At 36.0% G+C, this 15830-nt stretch overlaps 1 protein-coding gene and 1 pseudogene across 1 annotated transcript in view; one reads left to right on the plus strand and one right to left on the minus strand.

Moving 5' to 3' along the window:
• The window catches only part of GUCY1A2 (guanylate cyclase 1 soluble subunit alpha 2), a 322573-nt gene that overhangs the window by 160671 nt on the left and 146072 nt on the right, over positions 1 to 15830 (plus strand). The window lies entirely within an intron of this gene.
• Positions 8587 to 8891, minus strand: LOC147576992 (protein dpy-30 homolog pseudogene; annotated as a pseudogene).

A 15830-nucleotide genomic window follows, 5' to 3' on the forward strand; every position in this document is an offset into this window, starting at 1 on the left:
CCACAGGTTCTCAATTCAGTACAGTGGACATTGTGGTTGTCGTATTTGCCTCAGGGACATAGATGAAGGTGTCAGCCTTGCTTTTCAGATACTTAATGAAAATTTCAACTGTCTGCAGATAGCATTTTCTATAGTAGAGCCAAGAAATCCTAAGCAGAATAGGGTATAATAGAATGGCACTTTCTGGTTACAGAAAGCTTTTACATCTATCATTTCACTTAATTTTCAAAAATAATCCTTGAAAATAGATAGAATGGATAGTTTTATCTCTAAATCACAAACATGGAAAATAAGATTGCTCAAAGTTCTAGTTTCTCCTTAGCAGAATCAAGGAATAAAACACAGACCTTCTCTAGTCCCTGTGATCCTTTCTATTATATTTTTTATATAAAGACAATGAAACAAAGCAATGCCTAGATTTCACTGGCAAATTCTACCAAACATTTAAAGAAGAATTAATACCAATACTTACAAGCTCTTGTGAAAGAATATGAGGGAAAACTGAAATATTTTATGAGGTCAGGATGATTATCTTGATAGGAAAACCAGACAAAGACATAACAATAAAAGTTCAGATTAATATCCCTTACGAATATAGATGCAAAATCATTACCAAAATACTAGTAAACTGAACATGGCAACATATAAAAATGATTATACACCATGTCCAAGTAAAATTTATCCCAGGAATGTAGGGTTTAACATCTGAAAATCAATGTAATACACCCAGTTAATGGAATAAAAGAAGAAAACTTCATAATCATTTTTATAAATGCAGAGAAAGCATTTGACAACCCTACATCCTTTCCTGTTAGAGATATTCAGCAAGCTAACAATAGAAAGGCATCTTCCTCAACCTGGTAAAGGGAATCTTGCAAAAACCCACAGCTAATGTCATAACTAGGGTGAAAGAGTGCCTGACTTCCCCCTAATTTCAGGAATAACTCAAGCATATCTGCCCCTACTATTATTCAACACCGTTCAGGAAATTCTTACTAGGGCAATTATCTAAGAAAAAGATACAGTAGACACTCAAATTGGGAAAGAAAAAAGTAAAAGTGTCTCTATTCTCAGATGATATGATCCTCTCTATAGAAAAACCTCAAGGAAACCACACAAAGTTACAACTAACAAACCACTTTATCAAGGTTGCAAGATAGAAGATCACTGTATGAAATTACATATGTTATATATGAACATTATATATATACATTATACATATTATATATACATTATATATGAACATTTTATATATATGTACATTATATATATATACATTATATATGAATATTCCAAAAATGAAATAAATTAATTCCACTTATTACAGCATCAAAATAAATAATAAACTTAGGAAAAAGTATAACCAAACAAGTAAAAGACTTGCATATAGAAAACTATAAAGCATTATTGAAAGAAATGAAAGGCCTAAATAATGGAAAGGTGTCTGTGTTAATGGATTGCAAAACTTAATATCGTTAAGATGGCGATACTATGCAAAGTGGCTTACAAAATCAATGTCATCAGAATTCCCCCTGCTTTTTGGGAAGACAGTGACAAGCTCATGCTAAAATTCATGAAACACAAGGGACCTCAGGATCTAAAATGCTTTTGAAATGTGAAGGGTTCACATTTCTTTATTTAAAAACTTATTACAAAGCCATAGTAACCAAGACAGTATGGTTCTGGCATAACAATGGGCATATAGACCCATGGAATAAAATAGAGCATCCAGAAACAACTCTTACATTTATGGTGGATTGATTTTTGACAAAGGTACCGAGATAATTCAATGGGGAAAGAATAGTCTTTTTTCAGTGATTAGTATGTGCACTGTAAAAGAATGAGTTTGAACCCCCACCTCACACCATATAAACAAATTAACTTGAAATGGATGTTAGATTGAAATGTTAAGAGCTAGGCCAATAAAATTCTTCAAGGAAACATGGTATATGATTACATTTGTGTCCAGAAATGTCCAGAACAGGCAAATCTATGGAGACAAGAAGTAAATTAGTAGTTGCCTAGGATGGAGGACGGATGAGTACAAAGTTTTTTTAGGAGGCGATGAAATGAACTAAACTTGATTTGTGGTGATGAGTGTACAACTCTGTGAAATCCACTATAAAATCTACTGGATTATACACTCTAAAGGGGTAAATTTTATAATACATGGATGGTATCTCAATAAAATAGGTAAATATGAAGACAATGGTGTCCGCTCATCTTCTATATCGTGTACTTCAGCCTGTGATTTTTTTCCCCCTTAATTTCCTCCAATATTGTGCCCAGATGAGATCGATTACTAGTTCTGCTTTTACTGAAATTTTCAGGTAGATTTGGCTACAACAGGTATTTCTCAAAAGAGAGTCTTATATGGAAGCTGCCTTTCCTTTGAAAAATTTTTAATGTTTATTTATTCTTGAGAGAGAGAGAGAGAGAGAGAGCGCGCAAGCAGGGGAGGGCCAGAGAGAGGGAGATGCAAAATCCAAAGCAGGCTCCGGGCTCTGAGCCATCAGCACAGAGCCGGATGCGGGGCTTGAACTCACGAACCGTGAGATCATGACCTGAGCCGAAGTCAGATGCTTAACCCACGGAACCAGCCAGGTGCCCAGAAGCTGCCTTTCCTTTGGAACATGATACAATTATTCTAAAAAATAGTTGCAGATATTTGATCAAAGATTTAATTTTGGAGCTGGGAGAAGGATGATTTACGTTTTGTGGCACATGTTTTTCTACTTCATTTCTTAAAATAGGGCCAAACACATTTCCCCTAATAGCCATTTACTAACTTGCAAATACAATGACTAATTTCATGAACCACACTAATTGCTACCCTTTCTGCACTTCTGTGCCTCCCCCAACCCCAGAATTTGTCAGTTAGCATATGTGGGCTTGTATAGACTTAAATATGCATAGGTATATTTACTTATCTGTAATATTTATTTTGTATATATCCTATATGTTCAAGTACATATTAAAATTATAAGTCTGTAGAAGACAGAACTTTAAAAAAATTTTTTTTAATGTGTATTTATTTTTGAGACAGAAAGAGTGTGAACATGGGAGGGACAGAGAGAGGGGGAGACACAGAAACTGAAGCAGGCTCCAGTCTCTGAGCTGTTAGCACAGAGCCCAATGCAGGGCTCAAACTCATGAACCGCAAGATCATGACCTGGGCTGAAGTCAGACGCTCAACCAACTGAGCCACCCAGGAGCGCCTGTAAGAAGACAGAACTTTTTAAATTTCTCAGACACCTAACACAGATCTCTGCAAATGAGCTAACCAGTAAGTGTTTCAGTTAGTTGTTAAGCCAGTCTCCACACCAGAGATGAGGTGTATTTATCCCTGTGAATGGCCCTTTTGATAATTCAGAAAATTATAGAATGAATAAAAATTAAGGATGCTCTCTACCCTCTTACAAGGTTCATCATTTAGTAGCTAGATTTTTTTATCCACAAAAAGAGTAACTCTTTGCAAAGTACGTTTGGCCTAGAAGACTTTGGCTTCCTGGAATTCTAAATAAAGTTCAAAATATAAATTTTTCTTCCCATAAATATTTAAAAGTGAAAATCAAATGCAGACAATACTTCATGTTGTATACGTTCCTATACATAATGCAAGGTGTAATGTGGCAATAAGATGGAATTTTCGATAAATGACCAAACATTCCAACAAGCATCGTTCGTGGCAGGTTTTGGCCGTCAGCACTCTTTTTTCACTAATGGCGATACTATGAAAGAATTTTTTAGTTTTTCTCTTGTAATTTCTATGAAAGCCAGTGTGCAAGTTAAATGAGCATGCAATCTTAGTCCTTTTTAATCATATCTGGTTTGCAACCAAAATTCTATTACTCAAGTCAGTCAACTACTTTATTCTAGGCCTAGCTCAGAATCACGTTAGGGTGCTTCCAAAATTATATCTACTGTCAAAGTAGGGAGACATGCTACCGATAACAGTTTTTTAAAATGGATTTTGAGCTCCGTGCCACAACAAATGCTTCTCTTGATTCACTGCCAGGTACATGCTCAGCACTTAGTTAAATTAGTTAAATGTCGCTTGAGTGACTGACTGAGTATCATGTGTGTGTTACTTTGTAGTACTTTGGAAAGAATAATACTCATTTAAAATATATGTATATGTTTCTCAGAAATAAATTATTTCACATTCACCATATGCACATACTGATTCTGTGCTTGCTGTTTGAACCCTTGTTTTCTTCCACTCATGAAATGGCTTTCCACCTGTTTATGCTGCCATATGTTCTATTGATTTATCTCCTTCTGCCTAATCATGAAAACAAAATATAAATAATAACTAAAAAACTTGTTCTTATACCTTGTAGAGCTGATGCCTTCAGCTCGTTCTAAATGTCTGCGAAGTGAACATCATTGGGACCAAAGATTTGAATGCATTTGATTAGTTTAAGTAATTAGCATCTGGATCCTTCCCTATTTTATTGTGGTTTCCTGCACTCTTACCGCAGTGGCTGCTGTTGTGGTAATTAGGGCTGACCTTCACAGAGACACAGTTAAAAGATACTGCTGAAAGTCTGTAATTTTCTAGAATCATTTATCATGTTCTTGCCCTCCCCATTTAATAAGCTGGTGGCATTTCTCATTTTTAAAAAGTGTTTATTTCTTTTAGTGTCTTTCAAAACTTGTTATTTATTGTTTTGCCTATCTTTTCCTTTAGCCTCTTATTCCACGAAAAATAGACACATTTGCTGAAAAGGAAGAAAATAGAACGGGTTTATGTGTCTTTCAAATTTTTCTAGGGCTCTTCTTCCACAGACTCAAATGTTTAATTAACAGTTCATTTTTCTTTTTGCCACTGAAATTTACGAGGGATGTCTGGAACGAAACATCACCTCTTCACCAGCCTGCATTGGTGGGACTCAGCTTGAAGGATCTGTCCTTCCTTTGGGTCCCAAGAGCTCTTTTGGTTTTTTAAACATTTTGCCTTATTACAGTTATATGAGTGCAGTTCTTAGTTGTTCTAAATAATAAAAAAATGACAATGACTATTGATTAAGCATTTCCTTAGAGCCAGAAACTTTGTATATAAGACCCTGTTTAATTCTTAATTTTTTTAAAATGTTTTTTTTTTAATATTTTAATGTTTTTTTTAAGAGAGAGAGACAGAGAGACAGAGTACAAGTAGGGGAGGGGCAGAGAGAGAGGGAGACACAGAATCTGAAGCAGGTTCCAGGCTCTGAGCTGTTGGCACAGAGCCCGACGTGGGCTCTAACTCACGAACTGTGAGATCATGACCTGAGCTGAAGTCGGACACTTAACTGACTGAGCCACCCAGGTACCCCACAATCCTGTTTAATTCTTACAACCACCATGTGTTCAAAGTATTATGGTCATCTTCATTTTATCTTACACATATGTATATGACTGTATGTGTATGTATAAACCTAGATATTGTATATAAAAATTGTGTATATATAAATATCATATATAAATATTTATATATTTTATACATTTAAATGTGAATTTAGAAGCATAAATTATATATTGATATGGCATTGTTGTTTTTATAAAAATGATTTCTGTCCATAATGAAAAGTCAAGCACATTATTCTGGGCAAGATAACCTTGGGTCACATTTTTTCTCCCAAGGAATTTTTTTCTGGGCATCTGATCTTTTACAGGAGTTTTTGAAACAAGTCTGGTTTTGACTTCTTGAAGGGATTTGCTTTTTTTTTTTTCCACTGCTTGAGTCCCTGAAGAACTATGTTTTTAATATTGAAGTTTAATAAGCTTTTCCCTTGATACACTGTATGCCACTTCTATCTGAAAATTGAATTCTCTCTTTATTTGACAGAAATGTCCTGTATTATATCTTTGAATAGTTTTACATTTCCTTTGTTTCATTCTCTATTTAAAGAAAACAAAAAAATGATTAGACACTCAGTTGGTATTGGACAGTAGAAGGAGCGAAGAGTAGGAACAGGTGTAATGCAGAGACTTCAAGATGACTACTGCTGAAGAGGTCAAAATGTCCAGGCAGCCCACCCAAAACACATCCCCTGAAAACCTCCTCAACGTGTATTAGTCATCAAAGAGTCTTATTAACAGTACAAATAGAATACTGACTTCTTTAATGGTTTTTAAAATTTGTGGGGCACCTGGGTGGCTCAGTCGGTGAGTCTGACTCTCAATTTTGACTCAGGTCATGATCTTAAGGTCCTGAGATGCAGCTCAGCAGAGAGCCTGCTTAGGATTCTCTCTCTCTCTCTCTCTCTCTCTCTCTCTCTCTCTCTCTCGGCCTCTGCCTCTCCCCGACCCCCAAAATAAAATTAGTATTTTGTGGTCACTTAGTGTGAATTTATTATGTTCTAAATTTTGCAAAGACATTAATATTCTAATTCAAAATCTGAATCTTTTGCCACCAACTTTTTTTGAAAGTTTTAAGCTTCCTAAAAACTTGGAAACTAGAAAAATGAATTTTTGATATCCAGGCTTACTGATTGTTAAAACTTTACTGCGTTTTTTATGACTCATTGTGAGTATTGATTTCATAAAACCATAAATCCTTTGTGTCAGAGAAGCAATAATTTACATGTAGTTAGGGTTTCTCATGTAATTAGGATCATTTTTTCCACTCTCTGGTTGACATTATAGTGTTTAAAACGTTTGTTATATATGAAAATAATTCTTTTTACTTCTTTTCTTAAAAATATCTTCTAATCTTCTTAAATATAATTTTATTTTGCTTCTAGTTCCTTTTGAATCGTAGCTAATGGGTATATTAGTACTGTGACACTAGGAGTAAAATACAGGTTTTAAAACTAATATTATAGCCTATTGCACCCTTGAGAACAATATTTTCAAATTATTTGGAGTGTTCTATGACATAGTTAATTTTTGGAGTTTTGTGTTTGTTTGTTTTTACATGTAGAGTAGACCCTTTTTTATATTTTTCCCATATGTCTGTTATGGGCTGACTTGGGCCTTCCCACCCATAATTCATATGTTGAAAACCTAACTTATAGGATCTCAGAATGAGACTATCTTTGTAAATAGGACTTTTTATTTGTTTTTAAAAAATTGTTATTTACTTATTTAAACTAAAACAAAAAACATTCAGTCATTGCTTCTGCCTCCTTGTACACCCTGTCTCTTGCAAATACCTGTCTGTTCTCTGTATTTATGAGCTTGATGTTTTTGTTTTAAGAGCCCCACATATAAGATAAATGAGATGATATTTATCTTTTTCTGACTTTTCAGTTAGCATAATGCCTTTGAGGTCCATACATGTTATCACAAATGGCAAGGTTCTGTTCTTTATTAATGGTTGAGTCATATACATATACAACATTCATCTTATATACATACATATAATATATATATAAATACATATTTTTGAGTGAGTGATTTCATTTTCTTCAGATAAATACTCAGAAGGGGAATTACTAGATTATATTTTAATTTTAATTCTATTTTAATTTTTTAAGGGAACTCCATATTGTTTTCCATAGTGTTTGTACCACTTTTTATTCCCACCAACATTGCACAAGGGTTCCTTTTTCTCCACAACCTCACCAACACTTGTTATTTCTTGTCTTTTTGATAGTAGCCTTTCTAATAGATGTGAAGTGATAGCTCATTGTGGTTTTGATTTGCATTTCCCTGATGACTAGTGATGTTGAGCATCTTTTCATGTACTTGTTGGCCATCTGTATATCTTTGGGAAGATGTCTATTCAGATCCTCTGCCCATTTTTAAATCAGATTGTTTTTTGTTTTGTTTTGCTTTTGGGTTATATGAGTTCTTCATGTATTTGGGATATTAACACCTGGTCAGATACATGATTTGCAAATATTTTCTCACATTCATTAGATTGCCTTAACATTTTATTGATGGTTTATTTTGTTGTGCACAATGTTTTTAGTTTGAAGTAGCCCCACTTGTTTAATTTTGCTTTTGTTGATTTGGCTTTTGGTGTGAGATTCAAAACAGCATTGCCAAGACCGATGTCAAGGAGCATACCTCCTATGTTTTCTTCTAGGAGTTTTATGGTTTCAGGTCTTAAGTTCAAGTCTTTAATCTATTTTGAGTTAATTTTCCTGTGTTGCATAAGGTGATAGTCCAGTTTTATTCCTTTGAATGTGGCTGTACAGTTTTCCCAGCACCATTTTCAAAGAGACTATCCTTTCTCCCATTGTGTATTCTTGGCTCCTTTGTCATAAATTAATTGATCATGTATGTGTGGGTGTGTTTCTGGGCTCTGTGTTTTCTGTTCAATTGATTTATGTGTCTGTTTTTATGCCGATACCCACTGTTTTAATTACTATAGTTTTTTAACAGACATTTTAACATTTTATTTTGAAGGTCATTTTAAAAACAAAGTTAAAGACAATCAGAAAAAATTGCACGGACTGTACTCATTGAATAAGTAGGGTGCTTAAATGAAACTGAGGGAGATATGTTTTCTTCCTCAATTCTGGAAATGGGTTCTGTCAACCTGAAGGTTCTTATACTTACAAAAAGAAGGGACGGGAATCATGGCAATTAAAGCTGACTCATAAGTATGTAAATCTACAGGAGAAAACAATTTTTTCTGTTCTTCCTAATAAGTCAGTTTTGATCTTCACACTGTGCATTGTTTCCGAAAAGATACATTGCTAGAAATTCAGTGGAATTTGGCAATCTTTCTTCTCCAAGCACAGGAAGTCCCTGTGATGAAATGGGCACAGCTATCTGCTCCAGGTTAGGCACGAGTTGGTAAAATCTGGCGATCCACTTTCTGTTTTGATGACTTTTCTGTATTAATCTTCTCATTGTCTACTATCCTCTCAATATTGTCTGTGAGACTGTGCTCAAAGTGAGGGTTTTCTGCAACCTCCGTCTGTCCTTCTAGCATCTGCTCTGGCTCCCTGGCAGAGCCTCAAGACACAATCCCCAGAAACTAGTCCTGGAAAAGAAGAAGAACCATGAGTTACCCAGGAGATTTCAACAGGAAGATTCCAGAATGGAGTCCAGCCCTTGCCACTGCCCCTGCCCCTCACCCCTGCCTGGGTGCGGGAGCATCTGGAGCAGTAGAGGAGCATGGTGGGACGGTCCCAAGACTGGTGCTTGCATCAGGTCCAGAAGCTCTGCGATAGTCCCAAAAACTTAGAAGAAGGGGGAAAGGGGAAAAGGGAGCTGATTACCTGCATCCAAGATGCTTGTTCTTAAGAGCCCTTTACCAGGCCACCAACTCTTAATTAGTATAGCTTTGTAATAGAGTTTGAAACCAGGGAGCATGATGCCTCTAGCTTTGTTCTTCATTTTCAAGATGGCTTTGGCTGTTTGCAGTCTTTTTTGGTTCCGTACAATTTTAAAGATTGTTTGCTTTATTTCTGTGAAAATGCCATTGGAATTTTGACAGAGATTGCCCTGAATTTGTAGATTACTTTGGGTGTATGGACATTTTAACAATATTAATTCTTCCAGTCCTTAAGCACAGAATATCTTTCCATTTGTGTCCTCTTCAATTTTTTTTATTAATGTCTGGTAGTTTTTCATATCTAGGCCTTTGCTTTTCTTGGTTAAATTTATTCCTAGGTATTTTATTCTTTTTGGTTGCAGTTGTAAATGGGACTGTTTTCTTAGCTTATCCTTCTGATAAAGTGTAAAGAAATAAAACAGATTTTTGTGCATTGATTCTGTATGCTGCAATTTGACTGAACTTGTTTATTCTGCCGGTTTTTGGATGGAATTTTTAGGGATTTGTATAATATCATGTCATCTGTGAATAATGAGTTTTATTTCTTTAGTTGTTGAAATTCAGTTCCACCACCTAATCCCTAAGATTTCAGTATGTATCTCCTAAGGACAAGATTCATCTACATGGTCATAATACCATTGTCACCTCCCCCAAATTTAACTCTGAAAGTATATTACCTAAAATATAATTTACATTCAAATTTCCCCAGTTGTCCCCAAAATTTTAAGTTTATTCCCCTTAGGATTCACTTGAGCCTTCTATGTTATGTTTAGTTTTCACGTTTTTTAGTCACCTTTATTCTAAACAGATTCACACTATTGTTTTGAAGACTTTAACATATTTCAGAAGTACTTTGATCCTAATTTTTCTGGCTGTTTCCTCATGAATAGGGTTAGGTTAAAGACGTTTTGTTTTGTTTTGTTAATTATCACAGATTTATTTCTTTAAGGCCAATTAAAGTGCTTTCACAGATTATCCAAGTATATTAAAACCACAGAAGACTCTTTTTTTTCTTTCTTAAAAATTTATTTTATTTTAATTACAGTATTGTTAACATACACCGTAATATTATGTCCAGGTATACGATATACATACATCACAGGTGCTCATCACAGCATGTGCATCCTTAATCCCCATCACCTATTTCACCCATCCCCCCTACCTCCCCTCTCGTAACCATCAGTGTGTTCTCTGTAGTCTCTCTTGTCTCTGTCTCTCTGTCTTTGTCTCTCTGTTTCTGTCTCTCTCTCTCTGTCTCTCCTTTAGGTTAAAGGTTTTTGGCAAGAATATTGGATAGGCAATATTGTTTACCTTCTATCACACCAAGAAGCACTTAATCTGTTTATCCTATTCTTTGTAATATTAACTGAGATCACTTGGTTAAGGTTTTGGCTGCTAGAGCTCTCCATTGAAAAGGTAACTTTTACTTGGTAATTAACAAGTTATTTGTGGGGTGATACTCTGTACCATGTGAACATACCCTGTTCTACAACAAACTTTCACTCAGTGGATTTAATATTTATTAATGATGCTTGCCTGAATCTATAACTACATTGGTGGTGGTACAATAGCTATTTTCTGATTCTGCCTCCTAGTCTTTTAAGCGTACCTGTGACCTCATTAAGAACTATCTCTGTCTGCCCCAAATATGCTGAGCTGCTTTTTCTGTCTAGTGGATTAGAATGAAATCTCTTTAATAGAAAAGACATGAGTGTTGATAGATGTCTGACAGACACCAGGAACACAGATAAAGTGTACCTATATTAACATTTTTATCTCCCTTCAAGTAAAAAGTAAAGAAATACCCAGTTCCAAATATTAAAGCCATTCCAAAAAATAAGGTGGGCCAATGCCCTAAGGACCCAGAAATTGATTTGCTGCGGGAAAATGAAGCGTATTTGAGAAAATACTGGCCTCACTTTTTTTTTGTTTATTTTGTTTTTTGTTTTGTTTGTTTTGTCTCTTTTGAATAAGAAGAGAACACTGCTTCCATAAAACACGAGCAAGCTCCTTTCTCATTTACTTGCTCTGGGGTGAACCCTGGACAGTGATACTTTAATGTCTTTCCAGGTGATGTTAATGTGCAGCCAGGGTTGAGAACCTTTAGGGGAAGAAGAAGTAACTCCAGCTTGAAAGATGGGTGGGATTCGGACATGTAGAGATTGAGGGAGGTCACTCCATGTTAAGATAAGAGCATGAACAGAGGCTGACCTGATGACAAAGATTGGCTGTTCTTTTTCTTCTGTAAAAAACCCTTTTTCTTGGCACGTTCATGAGAAGGTAGCTTGAAAGATGATGTAATAAAATTCACTCATTTGAAAGATTGAGGCTTAAGTATTGCTGTGACTGTGTTATTCAGAGAAGAATAAGGCTCTGTTCTTGATGATGTTCTGCAGCTTATCATTTGTTGCATAGCAAGCCCTGTCATGTCAGTCCTGGTAAGCCCATTCATGGAAGGACGTTACACCCTTTGCTGGGTGGCAAGATATTAAGCAAAACATGGCTTATTGAAACTAATTTCTGACATGGCAGTGATACTGTAAAAGAACAAAAAAGGGCAAACTTGGGTTTCATGTTTGTGCTTTAGCCACAGGTTTGAAAAGTGAATCTCAAGCTTGTAAATACTGGTTATGAGGCACAAGAAACAGAATGTAAATATCTTGAATGGATATTAATCAAGAGTGGTGAGTCACAGATAGCAGATGAAAAGCATAAAACCAACTGTGGCAAGGCTTCAGCTCAGAGTTAGGTTTCAATTTTGGTATCTGCTGAGAATGGCCAAATGGAAGATGAAAATGAGTAAATGTTGATAATACAAACTATTGAATTTGTCCAGTGATAAATGTTTCTTGGGTTTTGTATAGATTCCTAATGTGAAAATACATATATTGTGTGAAATGCTGGAAAGAAACCCTTTGGAAATATTTTATCTTCCTCTCTTATATTTTAATAAAAGAACAAGTTTTAGAGAATCAGATAAGCAGAATAGCAGACAGTATGGGATCCTAAAGCTAAAAATATTTATGTCCACATATTCCAGAATACAGAGGAAAAGTAATATCGCCCAAATTTAAAACATGAGCACTATTTTCTCTTTGCATTTGAAAACATTACCTGGAATAATTATATACATAGGAAGAGAGTTACTTTGAGTGGACCTCCAACAGAGTTACAAGATGGTGACTCAGTGTTACACCCCATTCCCTGGAAAGTTCTCAGTGCCCCCATATGGGTCCTGTCATGCAGGGACTCAACAACTCATGTAGAAATAGATTTTTCTCACAATTTCCAAAGTAATGTGACATTCAAAAATAGAAATAAGAAAAAGAGAAGAAAGTAAATCAGAGTCGGTAAAGTGGAAAGAATAAATGGCTAAATTCTCATTGTGTCTGTCACCAACCAGCTCTGACTTTGGGTAAATCATCTTACCTCTTGACTTCACTTGCAAAGTGAGCATTAGGCTAGTATTTTAATAGTTCACAAACATTTAAAGAAATAGAGTCATTTTCCCCTTGGAATGAAATCTTACTTGGAATCATAAAATGTCAAACAATTGAAAGTAAAGATGTAGGAGAGAAGTCCTTTCTCCCAGCCTCCCCCATATTTCTGGAGGCATGATCACAGACATTGACACTCAAGGGTGTGGTCTGGCAGCATCAACACCTGGTTGGTGTTGCAGAACCTCAGAAGCTAGCTAGTAAAGGGGAATCTCAAGCCCCAGCTGGACTTACTGAATCTGAGGCTACATTCTAATAGGTACCCCAGCAATATGTTTCACAGTAAAGTTTGAGACGTCCAGCTCTAGAGATCCCTGAAACTCCATTTGAAAACTAACTACTGGACTAGTTAATGTTACCACAGGGATTAATCATGATTTTTTTTTTTTTGTTGCCCTCTGATATACCACACTGACCACTTCTCAGCTGGGAGCCCAGTGGGCAGAAAGAACAAGATGTAGTGGAAGCAATGCCATTTTTAGAGTCTTGGAATCAAGCATGCAAAGGAGTATTTTATTTCACAGAGAGTCCAGTGTTCCACCTGTTCCACAACATCATTTCAAGGAGGGCCTATGTAATGGTCTTTATGTATGTTAATCTATCAGTCAAGGGCCCAGCAGAAACTTAATGACACTCTCAACCAAGATAATTGACAAGCCTTTTTAAGAGTTGTGGGCAGGGTTAAGAGAACCAATGGTGAAGCACCCAGAGACTTGCAATGGTGGGAACCATTGACACTTCTAATCTTGATGGAGAAAGGAAAGGAAAAGTACCTTGGGAGAGCTTAAACTGTAGGAAGGGCCCATTATAGGAGCTCTTGCCTTAGGTGAAATGAAACAACCACCGCCAAACCACACATTAGGGTGGAGCAAACCAGAAAAATAAATAAACCGCACTTTTTCTCCTTTCTTACTCACCTGCTGGTGGCCAAACCCAACTGGAAACCAGAGTGCAACTGGAAAGCCAATGGATAAAGTCCATATAACTGTCTTCTTGGGGCACAGAGGGGGGTACAGAAGGTTAGAGAGTGATTCTGAAGAGCACATTTAGAATTGCTAAAGCAGAGACTAAGATGGTTGGATTTGGCAATAGGACAACAGATAATAAAGTAGAATTTTAATGGAAAGGTTTCTTTTGTTTGCATATATATTTATACATAGATATACATGAATGAATGTATCTTACACATTCATGTGTATATATACACCTATCATGTGTATAACATGAAGATATGTTAAATTATCAAGGAGACTTTTTTTAAGAAAAAGTAATAGCAGAAGGTATGCTTTAAAGAAGTATTTTTATATTTTCTTCTGCTGTAAAAAGTTTTAAAAAACGGAATGATGTTAAATTGTATTTACTTAATACATCCTCTTTGGTAGGTGCTATTAAAAACACTCAGATACAAAACTTGGACCCCATCTTCAGGCTATGATATAGGTTAAGAGAAAAATGATAAAATACATCTAGAATATACATATGGAATGGAATGATTTATTCAGCCAGTATTTATCAAGCACCTGCTGAATACCAAACAATATCTTTGTGACTAAAGTTTACAAAAATAATGAGTTGAACATAATATGGTCCATATCCACACAGAATTTATAGTCTCGTTGGGAAGATAAATAATAGTTATAGTTCAAGGGTGATAAAAACAGAAACATAGGGTTCTTTGGGACTTTATAACAGATACACCTAATTTAAATTGGAGATCCAAAATAAGCCATCTTGAGGCATTTGAGATCTGAAATGGAGATAGGAAGTCAGCCAGGTAATGGAGGGTAGTTACCATGAAGGGCAGTTGAAGGGAGCAGTGGAGGTGAGGGTATGTATATGTGTGGGTGCTAGAGGGAAGGCCATGTGGGGCGCTCCAGCCAGAGCAGATCATAGTTCAGAAGGCTTAGAGAGAGAAGAGACCATGCCATGTTTAACAAACTGACGAGAATCTCTTGCATGTGGTGCATAAAACTAAGGAAGCGTGGTACCATAAAGCCATGTGAAGTTATTAAGATATCATGATTAGTGAATCACTTGATCAAATGGGGGAAATTATGAATATAAAATATTGGACTTAGTGTTGCCACTTCAGGTAAAACTTGAACTTATTGTCTACTGAAATTTCTCTGAAAAATAGGACAAAAAGGCATGTTTCTCAAAACTTTCCCTAAGTTTTTATTTTTTCCTTTAATGTAGGAAAATAGCTGAATTGTTCTGAACTTTCTGTCATATGCTGCTATACACCAACCTAATAACTCATTTTCAAAGGAAATTTATGACAGTGTTCCTTATTAACAATCTTATGAAGATAGAAGCATATTTAATTGGTTATTGCTAAAAGTAGCATTAAAAAAGTATCATAGAATGGTTGACAGCAAGTAAATTTCATGACTGTGTGTGTGTGTGCGTGTATGTATGTGTGTTTTTTGCCATTGTTGAAAATTCTTTTATTTATTTATTTTTGAGAGAGAGAGAGAGAGAGAGAGAGAGAGAGAGACAGAGAGAGAGAGAGAGGAGGAAGAGGGACTGAGAGAGGGAGAAACAGAGTTGGAAGCAGGCTCCAGGCTCTGAGCTGTCAGCACAGAGCCCGACGTGGGGCTCCAACAAGGAACCGTGAGAACGTGACCTGAGCCGAAGCCAGACGCCCAACCGACTGAGCCACCCAGGCGCCCCCATTGTTGAAAATTCTTAATTCTCTTTATCAGTAATAGCACTTGTCTTTGAGTTGCTTCATCCACCACCTTAGGCTGTTGATGCTTCTATGCAGTCATTTTGCCTTCTGGAGAAGGTAATTTATGACTGGTATGTATTTCTCTGAATGGTAGCCAAGTGAAAATGACATACAGAGTCTTTCTTGTGCTAGAACCATCTATGCAGACACGATTATTTCATGTGCACATTTATTATCAATATCTACCATACGAGAACTGTCAGAAGTGTTTGAGATCCTGCCAGTCATCTCTTCCTCTGCCTTATTTTTCCAAGTGTTTCCTTTTATCACTAGAGTAGTCCTGTAGGATTCTAACACAGGAAAATGAATAGTGCAATCAACAACACTTTATTTCTTCCACTGCCAGTATTGTCATTCTTGATGCAGGTGAGAGGTAATATATTAT

Source organism: Puma concolor, chromosome D1, assembly GCF_028749965.1.
Source record: "Puma concolor isolate L17-30 chromosome D1, mPumCon1.1.hap2, whole genome shotgun sequence".
Classification (NCBI taxonomy): Eukaryota; Metazoa; Chordata; class Mammalia; order Carnivora; family Felidae; genus Puma; species Puma concolor.